Source organism: Balaenoptera borealis, assembly GCF_965194805.1.
Source record: "Balaenoptera borealis genome assembly, chromosome: 14".
In the NCBI taxonomy this organism is placed as follows: Eukaryota; Metazoa; Chordata; class Mammalia; order Artiodactyla; family Balaenopteridae; genus Balaenoptera; species Balaenoptera borealis.
Genome location: NC_138875.1, coordinates 19,611,266 through 19,627,123, shown reverse-complemented (window position 1 = coordinate 19,627,123; position 15,858 = coordinate 19,611,266). Strand labels below are relative to the sequence as shown.

The 15,858-nt window shown below is 35.2% G+C and overlaps 1 long non-coding RNA gene across 1 annotated transcript in view; it reads right to left on the bottom strand.

Annotated features, from left to right (window-relative positions):
- Window positions 1-15,858, bottom strand: part of LOC309610492 — a 121,024-nt gene that overhangs the window by 37,548 nt on the left and 67,618 nt on the right. The window lies entirely within an intron of this gene.

Sequence of the window (15,858 nt, the reverse complement as noted above, 5' to 3'; positions counted from 1 at the left end):
GTACTTGTATAATATACTAACCTCACTAAATCCTTCCATACCCTATCAGCTGAATCTATAAGCACTGTAACTTCTACTGGTGTTTTATTCAAAGCTATCCATTACTTATTCATCCGAACCAATGCTGCCTCTCTATTTATTGTAAATCCAGTAAGTCACAACATCATACCCACTTGACATAAATGGCAAATTCAGAATGACCCCTTCCATTGGAACTCTAGTTAGGATGCTTGCAAATTAAATCCTTATGTCCATTGTCATCACTCTTACTATAACTACTATTAGTACCATAGGTGATTCCAATGTCAGTAACTGCCAGCATAAAACTACAGGGACCAAAATAACCACTTCTAAAACAAGATTACTTAATGACCAATTCAACTAACACTAAAATGATAATGAATTCATCCTCAAAACAACATTTAGATTTAACAATACCATATATTAGACCTGACCATTTAATGTGGATAGTCTCTACTTTGTGAGGTTTTTGATAACACAATTTTCACACAAAGTAAATCCAATCCATTTATTTATGCTGGAAAGCTGTTATGATTAAATAAAAAGTTACCAAATGTGAATACAGTCTTTTACTATTATAAAGTTGTAGTCTCTAATACACTAATTCCATATGTAATAAGGAAAACACATTCTATGTCGTAAGGGTGTTTTAAATAGATTTACATATTACCACATCTTCTTTTTAGATTGTGCCAACATTTTTTTCATTTCATTTTCTCTTTAAATCATTTTGACATATAAGTAAAATTTTAAATGTGTTATCACTATTTTCAATTAATAAGTTTGTTTTCTACTACTTTTTGCAGTAATCTTATAAAGGCATTCAATTAAATACTTTCGATAAATATTTACTTATGCCTGCTATCTGCTGAAATACCAGAGAAAATTCAGAAAAAGAAAATAGCAATGCTGAGAGTAATAAACTTACAAATTTGGATTCTATTACTTAGAATCCTTGGTAATTCACAGGTTTAAATCAATGTTGATGGTACACGCACTCTACTGCAGTCCTACTGAATCAGAATCCTCAAGGGTGATCCAGAAATCTATATTCTTCAAAAAGTGTGCAAACAGGACTGATAACCGCTACTTGAAGCAGTGAATTCAGAAGGGCATTGTGACCTGTATCTTTGATGTTAGTGAGATTGATATAAATCAGTAAATATTCTTTAAAGCACTAACAAAAGTCAGTTCCATTTGTTGGTGTTAATTTTACCTATAAACAAAGGATGCTGAATAGCGTATAGACACATGAGCACATGGTAGGGACTGGGTATGGAAATGCTTTCCTTACCCGAAAGGAAAAATGCGTTTTCAAGTAATTTAGAACAAATATTTTAGTGGCCACTATGCTAATTAGAAATAATTTTTAACTATCCTTTCAAGTCAATCTTACAGAGTTACTTTCCCCTTGTATTACCAACCTATTTACTGTAACTATATGCAATTAATGTAATAAAACTTTATTAGAACACTTTAATTCTATTTCCTTCATTATTTTTTAATTAGTGATACTGTATATTATTTATTAAATGTTTCACTGACTGAACTTTTCTTTTTTTGTTAAAGAAGACATAACTTTTACCACTTTCCAGCTCTACATCTCTTCATTTCATCAGGATGAGACATGTTCTGCAGTAGGTCCACTGTGTAAATAAATACAAGTTTGCTCTGTAAAGGATGGAAGATTTTCCCAGTTTAACACATTGTGGGTGCTCAATGGATTTTTGTTTAATAAATGTTCATCACAGCAACAGTATATTAGGTAAGCTTCCTGAAGGGAGGATCCTGGCCCCTATGTTTAACCAGTGTGTGTACCTGGCAACTAACAGGTAATAAATATTTTGCTCAATAAATGAAAACAGCAAAAATTATAAGAATTTATTATTAAATGAAGATTTTAGAATTGGAATTATACTGTTAAATCATCTTTTAATATACTTTTAATGTTAAGCTATTCTAATTAGTGTCATTTTTCTAAAATGTTTTTTAGTTGAAATACACGTATGTGCAGAAAATGCACGTATCATAAGGTACAGCTCAATGAGTTTTCACCGAGTGAACACACCCATACCCAAATCAAGAAACAGAACCTTACCAGCTCTTCAGAAGCCTGCCATGTGCCCACACCCAAACACCAACTCCTTTTTCCTTCCCCCAAAGTAAACACTGTTCTGATTTCTAACACCGCGGACCACTCTGTCTGATTGCGAACATAGCAGGAATGGGATTGGTATAGTATGTACTCTTTTGTGTCTGACTTCTTTGGCTCAGCTTTTTCCTTGTGAGATTCATACATGTTTTATAATGATTTGTCTCTGAGGATGAGTGATAGAATATATATGGGTGTTCCATGTAAAATTCTTTATATCTCTTTGTATATTTGAAATATTTCCTAATTTTCCAAAAGCAGTGTGGCTAGGACACAGCAAGTGTTGTCTGCATGAATGCACAATGAAGTCAGCTGGGGCTAACTTACTTTAGATCTTACATGTTTTGCTAAGTTTTAGTGATTTTCCTTTCCCCAGAGGAATGCCATTGAGGAGTGTTGAGCCGGAAAGTGACATATCTTATTTAATTTTAGGTGGAACAATGTAAATGCCTTGCAGAAAAGGGATTGGAGGACTGAAAAAGTAGAAATAGAAAAATTAGATTTTTGCAGTGGGTTGGGTAAAAGGAGATACAGAAATACATCCTTTCTGAACCTGTCTAGTCCTCACAGCTAAGTCCACCAAACCTTCCAACCTGTAGCCCCTGTTTTACCCCTGTTTCTGCCCAAGTTCCAGAACTGACCATATCAGAGAAAAAAATATATTTAAGTGCTGGGCAGGCATGCTTCACATGCTCATCTTCTGACACTTTCAACCCAGATTAGGTGAACAAGTATCAAATCTCAAGCTCTGAACACTCTGGCAACAGGATCCTGTTCTTTTAAGGCCCCATTCCTGAAGACTGGGTCTTTCCCAGGAACTTTAGCTCCAGGGGCTAAGGCCCTATTGACTCCTGGCAGATCTTGACAGACTGCAAAACTGCAGAGCTCTTAAAGATTTCTAATTTCTGTACTCGGGACACCTGTTGGAAAGTTAAACTTCTCCAGCGTGGACACCTGAGTGCTAATCATCTATCTGCCTAAATCCCAGTCAGGGATTGTAGAGTTTGTATGGTTAGAAGGCTGGCAACCTTGACTGCATTTGCTAAGCCCTTTCTATTTTTTAGAAATAGATTCTTGCATTTCCTGTCCCCATGGACAGTCTATTTCCAGCCCTCAACACCATCCCTGTCTTGTTAACATGCAGGCCTCCCTGATGCATCTTGAGGTAAGTTACCAGCATGTTTATTATTCTTTTCGATATTTTGCTTGATCTCTTTGACTGATTCACTTCTAAATATTTTTTACTCCACTCCCTCTACCTCCCTGCTATTAATCTTTTCTTCTAATAGCTTTATTGAGATATAATTCAGATTATAAGATTTACCCATTTAAATGTATAATTTCTCTCTCCCCATTATTCTTAATGAAAATGTACAATAATTATAGAATGACCTTAATTAAATGATTGTTGGATGAGTGTCTGGGGAAACCTCAGGTTCACACACTAAACTTAGCTTGGGACTCATTAAGTGTTTCTTTAAGATTTGATGGCTCATCAAGGACGTGGGGATAATAACACTTAATTCTTGAGAGGTTATGAAGATTAAGTTATGGTCAGAGGAGTGCACCCACTTATAAAGCCACATCTCTTCTTAGTATATGTCAGTAATTGTCCTGGAAAGGACTTAACATCCCGGTGTTAAGGCCCATTTAGGGGGCTGCAGTGACATTTTGCAACAACAGATGGTTCTGTGGTGCTATTTTCTTCCTCCCTCCCCCCCCTTCCCTACCCCCTCCCTCCTTTCTTTCTCCTTCCTTCCCTCCCTCCCTCCCTCCTTCCTTCCTTCCTTTTCTTCTCTCTCTCTCCCTCCGTCCCTCCCTTGCTCCCCCCTTCCCTCCCTCCCTTCCTTCCTTCCCCCCATTAAAAATACTAACAGGACTTAGGTAAAACTCAAGTGAGTAACTTTTGTCTTTTAAGAAGCAGATTTTTTAAAAAATCTTGAATAATGAGGGACACAGTTGTAGTGCCAAAATAATTAAGACCTACTATTTAAGAGAAGAATTTTATTTATTTTGTATATCTTTCTAGAAAACAGAACCTGGGTAAACAGGTTGAAGTTACTGAGATGAAGTCTTCTACTTAACATAGGGAAAAATGATCTAGCAGGAGAGTCAACCCAGAAAGGAATACTGAACCCTAGAAAACAGACAAGCTCCCGGTCACGGCACGTGGCACAGAGAGGCTGGCATAAGGGTTCACTTCATTCACTGGCGTTTGACCTGAATGTCTAGAATCCTTTTAACTCAAACATAATTACATCCATTTATAAAAGCAGAGCATTTCCCGCAAGAAAACACAACTACTATTTATTGCCTATTTTATTTATCACTGTATAAATCCCCATTGCCCAGAAAAATACCTGATGTTTTCATCAATTCACTTGACGAATGAATAAAAAAACCCTCAATATTCTATCAATAAAAACACATTTGACATTTTAAAGTAGACTTAGAATGGAATCTAGTGTAATGTGAAATTAGAAAAAAATCACTGATATGGATCAAACAGTTGCTTGCTCCCAATTTGAGTAGTACTAATTATTGTTGATCCAAGATGTTACCTAAATAATACTTCATTATTTTAAATTTGATGAAATAACATTTTGTCATAGAATTCTGTCCTAGATTTTGGGAATTGAGTTCGTAAAAAAAAAAAAAAACCCATTCTTTTATGATAATCACATAAGAAGATGTATGAAATTTTCCTTTTTTTAACTTCTATATTTACAGATTTTGTGCAAAGCACTAATTGAATACATGAATACATAACAGTTCTGAAAGGGCTTTTGAAAATTTCTTTGCATGTTTGTGTATGTTATAATGATTTTTTCATGCATTTAAATTAGTTGAATAATACTAATTAACACTAACCACTATATTTTTAAACCTCTTGTTTGGCTTGTTAGTTACTATGTCAAACAATAAAAATGACGAACTAAAATAATCGCTTTGGCTAAAAATTACTCCAAATCAGGGAACAGGAGCTGTCCTACTGGTCTCAGCCAATTAGTGGACCAAACGTGATTTAACTGTCATCAGATTATGGTGTAATTTAAACCCAGGAGTTTTTTTGTGTGTGGATAAAAATATAAAACAATTTGACAGAGCATTAATAGGTGAATTTGAAAGAGACCACCAAATTCTTTTGGCTAAAGAATGGCCAAATACAAAGCACCTTTACTATTTCACTAAGTTTTCCAATTCTTTTGGCTACAAATTCACCAGAGATTGAAGAGTCCTTATAGGGAATCCTGACTTAACTGTGAAATGTACCCAGGTATAGAATGTCTGACTGTGAAGATAGTTGGAAACACTATAAGGGTCACCAATTTCATAACCTAGGATGCAAAAAGCACCCCCAGGGTTGGGCAAAGTGGCAATCCCGGATTTACCCATATCCATATTAATCCAGGTGTGTTCTACTCTGTGCTGTTGAGTAATGAGGTAATACCTGTATTAAACTGTTCTTTGACAAAGTAGAGATCATATGAATTTCACAGTAACATACTTTCTTCAGTACTTTGCAGTTTGGTTTTGCAACTCTTTAATTAATCAGGCATTTTGAAAGTGGAACATTCCAGTTACTGCACAAGTATCAAATTATTTATTCCTCTGTAGGCTACCAAAAAAAGGTATAGATGCAAATGAATGCCTGTGAAATTTTATCTACTCTGTGGTTATGGTGCTCCAGGGTCAAATTAAGATAGTGTCTTCCTACCATCATAAGATAGTATATTACTAAGAATGCAGTCCAGCTGTTATAGAATTTTAGGGGCTGCAGTAGCTCTTCATTATTAAAAATTTAGAGTTTAGGCTTCTTCCAGTTGTCTGTTCCACTGTTCATAGGATATTGCTCTAATCTCTGGGTTACAGGATGGCTCACCCACTGATCTGCTTTTGAATGAAAAGGAAGGGAAAGGGGAAAGGAAGGGCATATTCCTTGCTCTTAAGTATACAACCAGAAGTTGCACGCATACCTTCTTTTCTCATGCCATGGGCCAGGATTTAGTCATATGGCCACACCTTGCTACATGGGCAGTTGGGCAGGCTAGCCTTTATAGTTGGCAGGCATGTACCCAGCTAAATATTCTGGGGTTTGCTTACTATGAAAGTGAAAGAGAGAATAATTATTAGGGAAAGCTAGCAGCGTGTCAAACATGTAGCCAGCCTGGAAAAAAAGCCATTTGTAGTCAAGTGCGATTGATGCTGATGTTATTATCAGTGTTCAATACTATTGAAACATTTCATTCACATGGATTCTTATAGCCTACAGGCCCAAGTCATTTCTTGGTGGGCATTGTGTTATACTGCTTTTCGAAACAAATGACTCTCTCACTCTCTCCCCTCTTCCATAAATTTTTCATTGCCTATTTATTTTAGAAGCTGAGGCAATGACATTCTGTTTTAGTTGATTCCAATTAGAACTCTTAAGCTAAAAATGGTGAATACATTTATAAGAAGACTTTTGAAAGGGTTAAACTACACACACACACAAAATATTTCTTCCTAAATAGTTCAGGGAATTCCATCACTTTTCTTTACAACATTTTCTAACTTAGTGCTTCTCACACTTTGGTGTGCATTAGAGTCATCTAAGCAGAGTACAAATCCCCCTTTAGATTTAGTCAGTCTAGTGAGGCCCAGGAGTAAGCATTCCCAAGAAGTCTCCCCAGTCCTTTCCAACTCTGGAACTTGAATATTTGCTTTTTTTTTTTTTTTTTAAGGAAAGCTAATGGACTCTCTAATGGACTGTCTGCCTTTCTTCATCCTGAGCTGGGATATATGGGTGGCTACTAGTCTGAAAGACAGCAGGAGGTTCTGACCACGATGATTAAACTGGTTTTGTCACTTCTCCTCTTGGGGCCTCAATGTTTTCAATTGCAAATTGGCAGGGTTGGAATAGATGGTCTACATTTTATTGGTAGATTGAGATGTATTAAATTAGATGAATCTCTAGCTAGTCAATTAGTGCTAATGATATATTTATCATAAAAGAACATTATTTTTGAATTAGTTTTTGATTACTTACTGTATGAGTCATTTTTAAAAAACTTACATTATTCAAATACCATTCTTCACCAAGAACTTTCTGTGCCACTTTTGTGACGATCTCTCTGGATATATGTGTTGGATACTAATTGTTAACTTCTAAATTGACAGTTATTTCTAAACTCCAGACTATTGCAATTTAGATTTTGCTGAGTCACAGTGACATTTCTACCTGTGTAAAGCAGAGGCTGCCTCAGCAGTTAAATATGAAGATGTTGGAAGAAACTTGTTGAATCAATTCCCTTTAACTAAATTTCCTAGTGCCCTTCTGAAAGATGGAAGACCTTGGTGAATACATTTTTATATCAGATTTACCAGCTCTCAGAGTCGGAGCTCTGAGGAAGTGGGCTCAGGATAGACACATTTTTCTGGAAGCTAAGGGAGGAGGACTGGAAAGTTTTAGAGCATGGGAGGAGAGCCTGAAAGTGGTAAAGCCTAGTGAGGAGAGAGCTATGCACCTAAAAGAGGAGGTGCCAACAAGGGGAGAGAAGGTGGCCATGCTTAGTTGGAAAGAAAGCAATGGCAAATATCACCTGCTCCAGAATTTTATCATGGAGAAGGCCCCAAAGTCAGAAGGAAGGGTAAATGAGAGAGACGTTGCTAAAAGTTAAGAGAATGTAACATGAGTTATAATTTGAGAATTTTTTTTTTCTCTTTGGAGAGCCAGGAGGGAAGAGCTCCCATAGGCAAGATTGGTTTTCTTGTTTGTTGTATTAATTACTACTTTACTTTTTCCTCTAAGGTGGATCCTATATTGGGGAATGATAGCTTATTACTTAATTTAGTTCATACCTGTACTGATGCATCATAGTTCATAACATGGTAGCATCAATCAATTCAATTATTTCTCAAAATTCCAGGTATAAAGGCCACTGTTCAAAATGAAAATTGTTCCTGGAGTTAAGCCTGTGGTAGAAAATGGAGAAAAAGCATGGAAAATGTATTGTGAATGTTGAACCCCCTGGAAAACAGCCAGTGAGTATTTATTTTTCCATTTTGACAGCTTGCTTATGTGAGTCTTATACTCAGTCTTTACAGAAAATTCTAGTAATTTTTGTAATCTTCAAGAAAAGGAATGAATACTTCTAGTTATTGAGGAAAAGTCAATTTATTAACTTTTCAACCACTCATTGTCAATCACAAATCTTATATTTTTATTCATACATTATGTCACTCCATGCATAGTTTAAAAACTATTTCAAATACTTATTAATCTCCAACAGGTGCAATTTTCTGTCAATACGAATTAATCAAATTTTGAAATGTTCTACAGTCATAATTCAAAATAATTATGTAATTTCGGCTTTAACTTCTTCAATTTGATTTGTTTTTAAGTTTGATGTCCAGATTTTATTATATAATGCATAGATTTTTCTTTTGGCACAAATTTTAGACATGTCAGAACTCAAATATTTCCAAAATCCTTGAAAATCAGAAGCTAATCCTGGCTATGGTCCCTAGATCTAAGAGGGATCCTCTCTAAAAATTCTGTTTTATTTATGTGCAATTTGTTAAGATGATTGTTTATGTTTTAATACCAATGTTAACCATGTGCTAGATGATATTTACAATAGCATTTGGTTTTTTTTTTGGTAAATAGGCAAATCTAATCAAATTGCCCTTGGCATTAAAAAAAAATGTAAAACTGGATGGAATAATAAAAGTACAGTTTGAAATAAACAGTCCAAAGGAAAAAAAAAGGCATGGAGTAACATATTTCTGCACTGAAGAGACAGGTCAAAGAAGAAAGTCATGTTGCTCAATAAATATCTGCTGAATGAACGATTTTTAAAAAATTTTCATTGGAGTATAGTTGATTTACAATGTTGTGTTACTTTCTGCTGTACAGCAAAGTGAATCAGTTATACATACACATATATCCACTCTTTTTTAGATTCTTTTCCCATATAAGTCATTACAGAGTATTTAGTAGAGTTCCCTGTGCTATACAGTAGGTCCTTATTAGTTATCTGTTTTATATATAGTAGTGTGTATATGTCAATCCCTATCTCCCAATTTATCCCTCTCCCTTTTCCCCCCCTGGTAACCATAAGATTGTTTTCTACATCTGTGACTCTATTTCTGTTTTGTGAATAAGTTCATTTGTCCCATTTTTTTAGAGTCCACATATAAATGGTATCGTTCGGTATTTGTCCTTCTCTGTCTGAATTACTTCACTCAGTGTAACAATCTCTGGGTCTATCCATGTTGGTGCAAATGGCATTATTTCGTTCATTTTATAGCTGAATAATATTCCATTGTATATATGTACCACATCTTTATCCATTCCTCTGTCAATGGACATTTAGGTTGCTTCCATGTCCTGGTTTTTGTAAATAGTGCTGCAGTGAACATTGGGGTGCATGTATCTTTTTTGCTGAATGAAAGATTTTTAAGGAAGACAATTCTGCCTCAAAAGCAAGAGATTTTTTTCTCTTGATCCAGGGTAATGAGACCCATCACCCCACATGCACACAAATCATTTCCAGATTCGTTGTGATTTTTTTACTTCACTATGATGCCAAAACACTCCAATTAAAATTAAATTCTCTTTATGAAGCTAATCATTAGCTAATATTATGGTTTCTCCAAATAATGTCAAACTTACAAATGTTTTCAAAAGCTATTTAAAATAAGATTTAGAATATATATTTCTCTTTTCAACTAGATAATTGAACAGTTATGGAGAGAGAGTTTTTCTATTGAGGCAGAGTTTGACAAATGGAATAAAATATCAACTGAAGATTATAGGCAAAAAAAAGTATATATATATATATATAAAGACAGGTTCGGTGGTTTTATTTTTCCTCTTAGGGAATATATAATATGCTAATCTTTTTCAATGTATAAACAGAGAACATAAAACTTTATGTAATAGATATAGCTAATGCATTTGAGTTTTATTTTGTGGCCATTACTGGTGAACACCGATAAGCTAGTTCACCAGTACAACTACTATGATCACAGCAAAGGAACCTACAACCACCACAGCAGACAACTCTACCACTTATGGCAACTGAACCTGTTGCCATAAAGCCCACTACCACCATGTCCCCTGAACCTGCAACCAACAGAGTTTCAACTGAACCTATAGACACCAACTGCCACAACCTCCACTTCAGCTGAAGCTGCTACCATAATGGAAACAACGACCAGCATTTCAACTGAACCACTTACCATGAGGGACACTACCACCCCTCTGACTGAACCTACCACTTCGACTGAGCATAATACCACCACAACAGCTATAACCACGTCAACAGAAGTTATACCCAGCGTTACTCCCACAGACATTACAACTATAACCACTCCAACAGAACATATAACTCCTGTACCTACGACCATCACAACCTCTTCTGAACGTGCCTCAACAGCCAACCTGACTTCTAGTAAATCTATAAGTATCACCTCCTCAATCGATCCCAAAACCCATTCGACTACAGGTACTTCAACTGAACTTATGACCACAACAGAAATGATCACTTCCACTGAATCTGAAAATACAACAATTGCTACTGAACCTACTACTTTTACAAATATAACAACCTCTTCATTTGAAATTACAACAAATGCAGTCGATACCACCTCATTCATTGAACCTGAAAGCACTACAATTTCTACTGAACTACTACACTTAGAGATATAATAACCACTTCAGCTGAAACTACAAATATAGTAACTCAAACTTCCACTTCTACTAAACCCTCTATCACAGCACCAACTATCCTTGAAGTAAACCTAAACCTCCTACCAATTCCATTGAACCTCCAGCCAAAAAAGTCACTCCCATTTAAATTTAATTTCCAAATACCACTAAATGTACAAAATGTACAGGTACGAAAGCAAGAACCAAAACTTCATTCATAAACACTCATAATTTTTTTCAGAAGCTACTATTAAAATAACAAAGCACTTCAACAGAATTTATAACACTTCAAATGAGTCTATAACCCTACAGCTTTAACCACTTCAACCACAATGGGAACCAATACTTCAGCTGAATTAATAACCACCACTATCCTACTACCAGGACAGCTGCCACCACTCCCACTTTATCTCAACTCTCTATAGCCAGTACTTGAAGTAAACCTATAATTTGTACAACTTTGAATTTGCAACCATATCAGCCATTGCTACTTATTCAATGAAACTCATTTCTCTCACAATACAGCCACCTCAATATCATGCATTCACTCTGCCCCACATTTACCACCAATGCTAGTTAATTGAGATGACAACAACTAACATCCAGGTAACAAAGGCCACAACTACCAAAGCTACCATTGCTTCTAATGAACCAACAAGCACAGTAGGCCATCTTCACTATTTTAGCGAAATCAAAAAGCACCATATGTTCTATATAATTTTAGTACCACAAAGACACTATAATAATTTCAATTGAAGCTATGACCACCATTACTTTCACTAAATTTATAACCATCAAAAAACCAATACAACAATGGAAGTAACAGCTACCACAAGAAATGATGCTGTAGATTTGTCTGAAATGGTGGGACTAGTTTTGGTTGTTGTGGGATCAAATGATGTGATATTTTTCAGTTGAGCCTGAAACCACCAGAACTACAATCACCATGTTAGGTTAATTGACTACCATAACTGTTCCCAGAACTACTTAAAAAATAAAACAAAACAGAAAAACATTGCAACAACACAATGATTTCCCCATAGCAAAAGAATTCTTAGTTTTTATCTCTAATTATCCCATCATCTGTTTCCCCCTACCATCTCTCATGTTAAATTTATATCTATAACTATTGTAGGTGATTCTCTAACGAACAGCAATACTTCATTGGAAGTTTATCACCCTCTCAAGGACAAAAGACAACCATTTAGCCCATCACTAATCCATCACTGTATTACATAAAACCCACACTGTCTTCCACACTTACTAGATCACCATTTTACAAGAACTGAAATTTTAACTTAAAGAGTTTATCAGTTTTCCTAAAAGTTTTAGATCATATAATTTGCATAAAAGTGAACCTAATTTGTTATTGAAAAAGCCTTATCTAAGAAATGTATGATAAAATCTCATAGTAAAATTACTATTAATATCTGTTGTTAACTACCAATGTGTTTAAAGGATGAACATTAAATATAGAAGTACGTTAAATAAACTTACATAGAACAATTTTAATTATTATATTTTGTTTCCTATGTATGCCGTACAAAAATGTGGTTATTTTTCTCCTCAAATTGTTTTGTCTTTAGCATATTGGCTGCTGTTAACATTGCTATACATTTGTTTTTGCTATTTCAAATGGAAGCACTAATTAAATACTGAAGAAGATTCCAAGGAAGAAAATAACTGTGCAAGATTATTAATAAAATTTTTAATTTGGACTTTGTTTATAATTTCTGCTAATTGATGAAATTTAAATCGATGCTTACAATGACCAGGCTCCACTGGAAATTACTGAAGCAGAATCAGTGTGGGAGCCAAGAATATATATTTTACAAATCAGTAGACATTGAAAAATTATTTTAAAAAGTTAGTTCTTGAGACTGTCTTAGTCCAGTCAGGCTGCAATAACATAATACCACAGACTGAGTGGCTTATAAACAACAGAAATTTATTTCTCATCGTGGGAAGGCTGGGAAGTTCAAGAATAAGATGCTAGCAGATTTAGTATCTAGTGACAGTTTCCTGGTTCATCAACAGCTGCCTTTTCTCTGTGGCTTCACATGGTGAAAGGGGAAGGCAGCTCTCTGGGGTCTTTTTTATAAGGGCACTAACCCTATGCATGAGGGCTTCACCTTTATAACCTAATTACCTTCCAAAGGCCCTGCCTCCAAATTCCATCACATTGGGGGTAGGATTTAACATATAAATTTGGGGGACACAAATATTCAGTCTATTTCACACACTATAAAAAATGTTAGCTTCATTCAAACCTATAAAGAATGGACTGCTATTTATTATATGATTACATTCTGGCAGGGGTGAGGAGGGAATATTTTGCTTACCAAATGGGAAAAAATGGATGTATGTTTAAGCAAAAAATTTTAAATAAACATATCAATATGGACCATGCTAATTAGAAATAATTTTAAAATTACTGCAATAGTAATATTATCTTTAGTATGTTAACCTATTTACCATAAATTCTACATACTTAAAAATGAAATAACTGTATTTAAATACTTTAATTTGGATTATACTTACACACGTTGAAATTCCTTTCTCTTCAAGTCATTTCAGTTAAACACACACACACACACACATACACACAAGCTTACTTTTTAAAATGATAGTAAGATTTTTTTTCCAGCTCAAGGTGTAGTAGGTACTCAATAAATATCTGTTACATAAATATATAAATAGATAAATGTTAATTGACTTGTGTGTTAGTTTCCTATTGCTGCCAAATTAACAAAAATTTAAGGGCTTAAAAATGCAATTTTACTATTTTTAAAATAAAATAGAGATAATAACAATTATTATCTCTGGGGGAGAGTTGGTTTTTTTGTCTTACCTAGCTTCTAGAGGATGCCTGCATTCCTTGGCCCATGGCCCCTTCTTTACATCACTTCAACCTCTGCTTTTGTCATCACACCTCTCTCTCTCTCTCTTTTACTAATCCTCTTGCTTTTCTTGTATAACTAACCTTGTGGTTACATTTGGTTCATCTTGATAATTCAAGATGATTTCCCATCTCAAGGTTTTTAATTTAATGACATCTGCAAAGTCTCTTTTGCCATGTAAGATAAGATGGGGATTAAGATGTGTACATTTTGGGGGGCATTATTCAGGCTAACATTGTTCATTTGCTGGCCCCCAAAAGATTCTTATCCATCCAAATATAAAATACATTCGCTCTATCTCAAACTCCCAGTCTCAGCCCATTACAGCATCAACTCAAGTCCAAAATATCTAAGCTTCATGAACCTAAAAGTCCCCAATTTCATCATCTAAATCATCTTAAAATTAGGCATGAATGAAGCTCTGGATATAATCCATTCTGGGACAAAATAGCTTTTCATCTGTGGACCTGCAGAACTAGAAAACAAGTTATCTGCTTCCAAAGTATAATGGTGAGACAGGCGTAACATAACATTTATAGATAGTCCTATTCCAAAAGGGAGAAAATGAAAGAAAAAATTAGCCACTGATCCCAAGCAATTTAGAGATCCAGACAGAAAAACAACATTAGGTTTCAAGGCCTGGAAATAGCCCTCTGGCTTGAGGCTCCACCTTTTTGGGTCTTCTGTTTCATCCTTTTACTTGAAAAGCAGTCATTCTTCCTTTTCTTGAAAAGTAGCGTATGTTTGCAGCTGAGTAGTGTTGTCAGCCTGTTTCCCGCCTGAAGAATTTTGAGAGTCCAAGTAACTTCTTTTATTTCATCCTGTCTCTCTCCCTTGCATTCCAAGCTGGCAGTGTTTCTGCTGGTATAAAATTCTCAAGGACCTTGTGGTCCCCTGTGTATATCACTTCATTAAACAAGATATTCCTCCACAGATCTTTCCTGGAAAAATTCCATCTCTATTCCTGGCTTCTGCTGAGATGACTGAGGGAATCCATGAATCACAGGCTCTTCAAAGAGCTGTCTCTATTATTGAGTTCTCTGACTTTTTATCCTTCCAAGGCACCAGTAAAAGGTTGTCCAACCACACTCCTGGCTCTCTCCCTAGCATGCTTTCCTAACAGTGAATCTCCTATTTTTAGCATCTTCTGCAATCTGGGTAGGCTGAGAATTTCCCAAATCATCAAGTCCTCATTTTTTTATGCTTAACAGTTCTTCCCTGAATTTATCTGTTTCCTCTTGCATTTTACTATAAATAACAAGAACAAACCAGTTCACACCTTCAACACTTTGCTTGGAAATCTCTTCAGCTAAATGTCCAAGTTCATTGCTTACAAGTCCACTTTCCACATAACTAAATCATGAAGGACACCATTCAGCTAAGTTTATGCCTTTATATAACAAGGATCCAATTTCCGCTACTTTCCAATAACATGTTTCTCATTTTCACCCTCACCAGCAGCACCTTTGACATCCATTTTTCTACCAACAAACAGTCTGTTTATGATGATTTAGTTATTCTCTAAGACAATATAGGCCTCCTCTACCATGCTTCTCACTTTCTTCTGAAACTGCAATAGCAGAGTTATTAACACCCATATAGATGGATATTAACCATATATCATCTGACATCTGTTGAAGGCAATCTCGGCTTTTTGTATCACGCACCTCAGAAATTTTCCAACCTCTTTTCATTGCCCAGTTCCAAAGCCACTTCCACTTATTTAGGTATTTGTTATCACAGAACCTTCCAGGACCCAATATCTGTATTAGTTTCCTATTGCTGCACCACAAACTTTGTGGCTTAAAGCAACATAAATTTATTGAATTACAGTTTTAGAGGCTAAAATTTCCTGAGTGGGTGAATCAATTTATAGTTTTCTCACTCTACAATAAGTGAATACGCATTTTTCTCAAGCTCACACGGAACATATGCAAAAATTGACCGTATATATAAAATAATTCTCAATAAATTTCAGAATTGGTATTATTCCAATCATTTTCTCTTATCATAAACAATTGAAATTAGAAGCAAAATTTAAAAGATAACTAGAAGAGCCCTAACACTGGAGAATATTTTAGAAACTTAAA